This window comes from Aotus nancymaae, unplaced genomic scaffold (assembly GCF_030222135.1).
Source record: "Aotus nancymaae isolate 86718 unplaced genomic scaffold, 86718_ANA_hifiasm-v0.15.2.pri h1tg000014l, whole genome shotgun sequence".
Classification (NCBI taxonomy): Eukaryota; Metazoa; Chordata; class Mammalia; order Primates; family Aotidae; genus Aotus; species Aotus nancymaae.
The window spans coordinates 84,852,976-84,858,975 of record NW_026988425.1 but is presented as its reverse complement, the minus strand read 5'-3'; the positions used below and the strand labels follow the sequence as shown (position 1 = coordinate 84,858,975).

At 32.5% G+C, this 6,000-nt stretch overlaps 1 long non-coding RNA gene across 2 annotated transcripts in view; it reads left to right on the top strand.

Moving 5' to 3' along the window:
• The first annotated feature begins 1,986 nt into the window (after window positions 1-1,986).
• The window catches only part of LOC105734711 (uncharacterized), a 50,611-nt gene continuing 46,597 nt past the window's right edge, over window positions 1,987-6,000 (top strand). For both annotated transcript variants that reach the window (XR_001111600.2, XR_001111601.2), the window contains exons 1-2: window positions 1,987-2,073; window positions 5,514-5,560. This is a non-coding gene — a long non-coding RNA (uncharacterized LOC105734711). The remainder of the gene's footprint in view (window positions 2,074-5,513; window positions 5,561-6,000) is intronic.

The window sequence follows — 6,000 nt, the reverse complement described above, 5'->3', positions numbered from 1 at the left end:
TGACTATATAATTGGAAGTAAATCACTCCTCAGTAATCGCATAGCATTTCATAGGTTTAAATTAAATATTGGTTGGCTGTTTGTTTGTTATCTTCTTCCCTTATTCCTTCCTGACTACATCATTAAGTATAATTATCAGTATAAAAGAGGTTTTCAATACCCATTACTAAATTGCATTCTAGCCTGGGCAAGAAAGCAATACTCCCATTCTCTCTCCCTCTTTCTTTTCCTTCTCCCTCCTCCCCATTCTCTCTCTCTCTTTCTCTTCCTTTTTCCTCCTTCCTATTCTCTCTCTCTCTTTCTCTTTAAAAAAAAAAAAAAAAAAAAAAACTTTTAGAATATCAGGAATTAAAAAAAAAAATATATATATATAGAAACTTACAGAAATAAACCCTAGAATAACTTCATTTAATTCACACTCCTCTGCTCTAACTGTCTAAGTAATTGTTGCTATCCAGGTCTCTGGGAGATGACTAATAGCTTTTGACTAACCTCTGGGGATCACACTACTAGAATCAGAAGAAAATTCTAAAGATCTAGTCATCTAGTCATCACAGTTCTAGGAAATCCCTTAGAAAGCAAAGAAACACTCACATTTTTATGTATTGCTGGGGAAAAAATTCATTAAAAAACATTATTCTGTTTGTATAATTCAAGTAATTTTAGGTAAAGTCAAATGATCAGTTATCAGGTCATCTATACAGAACTCACTTTCTAAAGTCAGGTGACTTCTTTCCAGTTAGTAGTTGGAATCTGACAAAGTTAAAATCATGCTAAGCATATTTCTTAAAGACCTCTTTATTTTCTCTTCTTGATTTTTTTTACAGAAATATCTGTTTTCTAATATTATTAATAGTAACATAGTTTTAAAATGCCACAGACTCCGCTAATTTCTAACTAGAAGTTCAGGATGTTTCCAAAGAGCTAATTGTGATTGAATTATCTTTGTAAAGCCAAACATTTTTAGTAAATAATATAAACATAATAATTTGGATTGCTCATGTGGCTAAACAGATAGATTACTTGAAAGAGAAGTTTGTATTTGGTGAAGAAGTAGGGGTGAGTGGCATTAGAGAAAATCAATGTTGTTTTTCAGTTTTTTGGTTAATCACTTCTTATTGCTTTATTTCTTTTTGAAAAGTACAGTTTGTTCTTCTAAATCAATACATCTTATTACTGTATTATAAGATGATACGGAAAAAAAAATAGCCTGATAACAAATGAAAGAGCAACTTGCATTGTGTCTACCAAAATTATACTAAATTTCTCTACTTAAATATTCTACCAGCTTTCAAATTACTTTTTTTTTCAAATTTAGGCAAATTGTGAAAAGCAATTAGACTATAGTTACAGAGGATGGAGATGTATAATTGGTATAATAGGATTCATGATCATTAAGCTAGAGAGAAGAGAAACTGAAATAAGTTAATTCCTTTCCAAAGAAAAGGATTCCAGTGTTTTTAAATCAAGGGGTAAAAAGCAAAGGTCTAACTGCCATGTAAACTCATTTTAAATGTCATGTCTTATTACAACCTAATAATCGGAATGCCTATTTCCCTCTTTTGCTTGAGCCATCAAATTTGTCAAAATTTTAAGATAATTCATTTTATCATTCCTTAGACATTTAAATGACAGAGTCCTAGTCAAGCGGGGGAAAGCTTCTGTAATCCTACTCCTTATGGTACAGCTGCCTCTGGAGAGATTTTTAAAATATTCTATATCACTGTATAAGCAGCAGCTAAACTTCTCAATTTCACTGTGATTTCTTGCCTTTTTGGAAACTGACAATAAATTGGCTACCTACCATTCTTGACCTTTTGACTTCTGAATCACTGCTGACCAAATCTTAGCTTGCCTTGTTTAAGTCAGTAGCTCTAGTATCTTTCTGATCCTCTCCCAAAGGGTCTGAAGCTTTCAGGCTCCTGAACGGGTAAGCTCCCCCTCTAGTGTTCACTGCTCATCAAATTATTCCTCCAACAAATAAGACAGAGAACTGCCTGTTTTTTGATTCCCTATCGAAGGACGGAGCTTAAGCCAACATTTATAACTGTTTAATGACACAAAGAAGAAAAGGTAAGTATAAATCCTGCATTTAAAAAAAAAAGTTCCTTCCTTTTGATTCCTTTTAAAGCATTGCTACTGTTTGGTTATGAAACTAAGAAATGCTGCTTGTGCTGCCTTGCAGGCAGAATGCATGGCTGAATAGACAGGATGAGTTTGAAAGATATAAGATGATCTGGAAAAAACAATCCTTTCTGTTGGGAAGCTGCATACCTGGTCATGAATAAATGACTTTTCAATGGAAGCTGACACTCAGGAGCTTTTTATTTGTAGACCATTTACCAATAGAGGAGCAGGATAGGGGATTGGGTTGTTCTAGGGAACACCAGCATGTTTTTCTTCCAGGATTTTAAAAAAGACCAGTAAAAACTGAAATGCCTTCCATTTGTTTTTGCAAAGAGCCTGGGCAAATAGTCCCCTACACTTAAAGACCCTCACTCTATTTGACACAGAACTTCAGAAAAAAAAGTGCAATAGATATTGGTGGTAGTTTTCAAGTCTGTTGAACTCAAAGGTTAAAAGTTCAAGAACTTCATTAATGTAGTGTTGAAGCCTTAGTGTGACATAATCCAGAATTTATCATGCAATTGAAAGTAAGAGAATGAAGAAAAGAAAGAGCAACAGAAGGAAAGAATTAAAGCAAGGAAAAATCTAAAATAGTTCTGAGAGGTTAATCTTCACAGTTGTTTACTAAACTAAAATCTAGAAGTTTTATTTGTTTATTTTGAATCATGGGCATAATTTTAAACTAACAAAAAGGAAACATACACTTGATTACTCGAAGAATACACAGATAAACTTTCTATTTAATTGTTTCAAAGTGTGTTTCAAACAACTGTGTATGTCTTGAAATAGGTCATATAATTTACTTGAAATTCGGGTTGGAAATAATATGACCACATTAAATCACCATTGGTTTTAATCTTCTAAATTTTAGGGAATAAAATAAGCCCTCAACCAAGTTTTTCTTCATATTGGTAATCTCAAAAATTAGGTTAGATTTATAGTTTTATTCTGGTGATCTAAGTTAACATGTATTTCTTAATTAAAATACTGAGATTTTAAAAATGTGGTATATAAGTATCACATAAAGAGAAGGGATATGTTCTATTTTTATATATTATCATAATCAAAATGATCACTATTCTCATCATTCTCACTAAGTATGTATTAAGCACCCACAAATTATACAAAGCTACACCTTGTCATAACTTACATTTATTAATGTAATATTTGTTATGACATTAAAACTGAATTATTCTGTTTTGATCTTTTAAAGACCTCAAAACATTTTCTAAAGTACAGTAACCCATTCCACAAAAATATTCATTACCTTATCATTGATATTTTTCTCTTTACTGGATCATTTAGAACCAGATTGCTCAATATGGTGGAAGAAGAATAATGCTTTCAAGTCCTGTAATGTTAGAGTGCCTTAGCTTTTTCCTGTTTTCAATTTTCTAGGTTCTGTGTTTTATTAAATTCTATTTTAGTGCTCTATTTTAAAGCTGACTCCAGGGTCTTGTTAAAAAGGTCATCATTCATGAACTAATGGGACCAGGTGACTAGGGTCTATCTTTAATCAGCAGTGGCCCCTTTGAAGCTTCAAAGGATTAATATTGTCTGTATGTACATTCAGTTTTGAACTTCTTGGATGACACAGCAACACACAGGATGACCATTTCTACTAGGCTGAGGGTTTTTCCAGGTGGACAGCTGTCTTTTCTGAACAGGACTCAGATTATACCCACTTCCCTCTGAGCAGTTGTTTCACAGGAGTATCCTTCAATCACATGTCTCATGCTAAGACTCACTGTGAGACACACAGTGTGAATTGGAGTCCAGCACAAATATAAATGCCACCTTCTTTATTTTTTAAAGGCTGCTCTAAATTGTTGGTTCAGGCAAAGTCTAAACCACTAGAAAAATTCTAAAGTAAATAGATTGCCAATTATAATGGAAAAATTGAATTTTATGAAACTTTCATAGCCAGATTTCTAGTTGTACAAATTTCACATCAAAATTTCTAGTAAGAAGGAAGTTTCACATCAAAATTTCTAGTAAGAAGGAAGTCATGATTTATATATTTGAGTAACTTAATTGCTAAAGATTATGCACATTGCAAAGGACAGGTAAAAAGGCTCTGTCATGCAAAGTGGTTAGAAAAACACGCAGAAAAAAAATAATGACAACACAATTTTAAAGCACAAAATACATTTAACTACACAGAACCATAAAGATTTTTGTAGTACAAAGTGATTTATAATAGGATTATAAACTGTAAGAACGATAGGGTCTTTAGAGTTGATCTCATCTACTTTTCTCATTGGTCAAGTCCCAGGCCCAGGGAAACTTGGAAAAATGAGTTGTTTGTTTAATGTCATGTGGTGAAAAAATAGAGAACAAGGCATTGGATCTTGGCCTGTGGGTTTCAATTGCAGTGCTCTTTATGCCAAGCGAGCTTCAGTCATGCTTTCAAGGTAACTATTGGTGCTTTCATAGAAATAAGAAGAAAAATACATTTTTGGGAAGTTTGAAAAAGATGTGAGTTATTTTAGAAGATAGTAAATATTTACATGGGAGGAAAGTTAAATGTTTGATGTAAGAAAGAAAGTGGACTTGTTGGACACTTAAAACTTATGTTCTGAGATTTTACTTTTACTGAAATAACCACTATTAAGATATAGATTGTTATTGAGACTGAGAATTAAGAACAAAATGATGATTAAAAACCACATATTTTTATTAACAAATATATTAGAAAAAAAATCAAGGTCTTTATCAACTCACTAAATTGGTAGGTAAGTCTCTATAGTTATAGGGCCCAGCAAGTTCATAAACACAATTTTTATAAATTATGTTGAAAAGTGATCAAGTGGGCTTATTTATTTTTAAAACAATATGCATTCATTGATTAATAAACAACAATTCTAATGATTATGAGACAAGAATAACTGGTTAATGGCTTTTAAACTATAACAGCAAATTAAAAATCTTTTTTAGAAAATCAGGCACACTATTTTCTTTGTTAACCCTATCATCCTAAGTGGGAAGGATAAATTAAGGTGTTGCTTCATCTTTGTTACAGACTAAATGTTTCCCCACCACCCAAATTTCATATGTTGAAATATAATCCCCAAAGTGATGCTTTTTGGAGGTAGGGCCTATGGGTGGTGATTACGTCATGAGGGTGGAGTCCTCATGAATGGGATTAGTGCCCTTAGATCCAAAGACCAGAGAACTAGCGGAAGCATTCAAGGTGAAGTTGGCTTTCTGCAGCAGAAGATGGCCCTCACGGCCAGATGATGCTGGCACCCTGATCTCAGATTTCCAGCTTCCAGAACTGTGAGAAATAAATGTTTGTTGTTTAAACTACTCAGCCTAAGGTAATTTGTTAAAGTAACCTAAACTAAGACAGCCTTTCTAAGACAGCCTCTCAAATCCATTTTCAGATTCCTGAAGTGATTAATGAGGTCATACATCCTACCAGGAAAGTTAGGTAAAGTAACCAGATTTTAATATCTTTACAATCTGAATTAACAAGGTTAAAATGGATCTTTTTAAAATCTCACTTAGCATGTGAAAAAGTATGTCTCTTTCTTTGATCTCAGTTAAACTTTTCTGTATTCACTGTTTATTCTATCATGTTGCCAGCTGTATACCTGTTATCTAATTAAATATTAATTCAATCTGTGTACATAGAAAAAACCCTAAAAGTATATATATTCACATATCAACAGTATTATCTTGGTAGAGTGAAATTATACATTTTTATTTATAATATTTTTTGCAACGAACATGTATCTCTATCGTAATGTTAAACAGTCTTTCTCATGTAATGTCATTGAAAAAAAATTGACATCTAGTGAAAAGGACAGAAAGAATAAAAAATACATTTTCATTTTTTAGTAGTCTCTACTTGTTTTCCCACAAAGTGGG